The sequence below is a fragment of the Echinococcus granulosus genome, assembly GCF_000524195.1.
Source record: "Echinococcus granulosus chromosome Unknown EG_S00209, whole genome shotgun sequence".
NCBI lineage: Eukaryota > Metazoa > Platyhelminthes > Cestoda > Cyclophyllidea > Taeniidae > Echinococcus > Echinococcus granulosus.
This window is the reverse complement of record NW_020170589.1, coordinates 11,529-14,592: the sequence shown is the minus strand read 5'-3', so window position 1 is coordinate 14,592 and position 3,064 is coordinate 11,529.

The window sequence follows — 3,064 nt, the reverse complement described above, 5'->3', positions numbered from 1 at the left end:
TAACTTCATTGTTAAGAGTTCAAATGGTCAACGACATATTAAAATTTACACCCATAATTTCCCTTCTTCTAATATGCACTTCCGTCCCAGCTGCTCAGGTCTGTCACGTAAAACACAACTGAATGGATAACTCTGAGGTCAATAATAGGTTTGAAATACCTATCAGAGTGATACACCTCACACATAAACCACTGACTTGTACTCTGTGATGTGTGCTAGTCAGATGGCTACACACTCCCTGGTTATACACTCATCTCGCTTTGTTCTCCTGTCTGTTTCGAGTTGCTGCATGTACGGCAGTAGCCTCGAATATTGACTTTATCCAATGTGCTTATTTCAGTACAAATTAAGGCAGAATGCAGGCATCCTGACATTAGTAGTTGACGGGGATGATCAAAGTAAAAACAAATCGTCAGCAGCTTACTCTCATGGTTGAAAGCATTGAAGGAAGGAGACCATTTAGATCCATATTGGTAAAAGGAATTACAACATTACGATTATAAGGTGCAGTAAGGAAATAAAAAAGCACATAGTAATGCACAGGCCTCACCTTAAAGACCAGTTTTAAAGAGAGCATGTGGTGATGCAGTGATTGTTGTACTCTTGAGCGAGATCACTAAACACCGTTGGTGTACACAGTGTACCGATTCCGAGACGGCTCTGGTGCAGGAGGGATTACTTGCCCATTCTTGGAAACCGGCAGGGAAAAAGATACTGCCGTCAATCAGGAGGGATAGATAGGTGTAAGGAGATGCAGCAAAAGCTATCTCTAGGGAATAAGGTTCTTAGACGCCAAGAATTTGTTAAGATCATCACGTGTTCAGTGGTCCCAAGCTCATTATTGTAAGCCTCGAGCAAAATTTTCCTTGACTTGCGCTCAGTCTAGACATATTTTTTTGGTTCCAAGCATACTTTTAAACATTGGTCTCACCGCTTTCTTCAAATATTTATAAAAGAGCTCCCAAGAAAAATTGTAGGCATTGGCATCATGGGCGAAGTGCCACCCACCAAGGAATGAAACCGATGTGCTTGAATTATGATAGGCAATTTTTGAACGTGTCGGGGTAAAACAGAAGGGGACACAGGACGCTGAATTAGTTGCTCCTATTTCACAAAACAGACATGACACCTAAGTATTCACAAGGTTATGAATAGGTTGCAATATTTACTTTCAGTTTACACGAACTATCAAAGGCATTTACCGAGAACACACAACTGTACGATTGGAAGTCAAGCCTTAGATGGTGCAGCATTGCGTGCATTACAGGGCACAATCCATGCCTCATTACTACAACCGTTCAAGATAGTCGCAAGTGGCAAAATAAGAGTGCCAAAGTGCATTATCTTGACAAACACGAAGGTAGAAATGCGACTAGAAGATGGACGAGCAGCTTTTAGGATCGCACAAAATCATTTAGGACTCTCATATGTATTAGGCATAAGCAATATTACGACAAGCATGTTCATGGTAAGGACTACCGCAAAGGGAACCGAATGCAGCTGTAAGAGCCCATCTTTCCATCGTTCCCGTCATCTGTTGAGCAGAGATGCATTGGGAGTGATAAGTCATCTTACTAAAAAAACTACATTGTATGCAATACACAGCTTTGCACTTATCCAATCACCCTCTTTACTAACACGTCCAAAAATATGCGAAGAAAAAATTAAGGCACTGAGGAAAGAAGGAAAGCCAACACAAGTGGTATGCGTAAAGACCCCCAAAGTTGAACGCCATAGGCAATGCCCGAAAGGATGTGGATATAATTCTCAGCTATTTGAATACATCTTCTCTCAGACGAGAAAAGCTAGGGAACACGAATCCCTTGTCAAAACGCACGTTATCTGCGTCCTGGGTGAAGGAAGTATAATCTGAACTAGTATAGCTCCTGTCGATGTACCCCCTATATACGATAAGGCATGATGAATGCCCTCAAGTAATCAGGCTAATTGTAGTGCGAGAACAGCAGTGGTGTGGTCACAACTATGTGGAAATTACCTTTAGTCGCACCCAGGGTATGTCGACTTACTACACCGCAATCGCATTAGGGGATTATGTGTTCAGCCTCGCTCGGACGGAGGAACCAACAAAGGCAGCAGCGGGAATGCTGGCGATCAGAGTTTACACACCGCTGAGCATGCCCAATTTCGAAGCACAAGTTATTTGCTGAAGTATCATTAAAAGGTATATGAAACACTAAACTTCGGGCAACAATGTGGGTCTTAGAGCTTTTTTTCCGAAAATCAAGTGTTTTAGGCTCCCACTTTGATTTTCAGAGAATACTTTTATCGTTCTAATGTTTGAATATATCATTGCATCACAATGCCTCCAAATTTCATAAAGTTCTCAAATAGTTATCAAGACCTATAGTTCTTTTTTCATCTCTAAGCAGTATCGTTCCCACCCTATTTAGAAAAATGTTTTGCGTCTCATAGTTCCTTTGGACTAACTTTCCAAAATATCGGTTGTTGGTTTTGGCGTTCCTTTCAAAATCGGTGTGCATTTGCAGGACCGGAATGCAGATTGTTGCTCTATGTGTTATTGTCAACATTGTAGCTACCTTGGACTTCTCTATTCTTGGCAAACTACGCCAGGTAATAGACGTTTCTTTGTACAGTAAGTTTCGGTTTGGCCTACACTCCCTTGAAGAGAATAGAATGATATGATGATGGCATGCCCTAATGGCAGTATCAAAAATGGGATGAGGTGATTAGGATCATGAATGTCCAAATTACACTTCATTCTCCTCAGTGGCAGTTAACTTTTGTTTCGTAACAAGAATCATGCTTCTTGCACGCAAACGCACATATTTTACATTAGCGTATCGGGATGATCTGAACATAAGCTAAACTCGTGCCATTGCACTTTTGTTATCCTCCGTATATGGTTTAGAATTCGAAGTTGACAACCCCATGATAAAGATTTTTTAAATAATTGACTTTTAAAACATTAACAAGGCTTGTAATGTTCAGCAAATTATAGGGATAATAACCTTTTAGTCCTTCTTAAGACCTTAACAGGAACTCGATCTAGAGCACATCTTCTTTGCGAATGGGTGTAAGAATT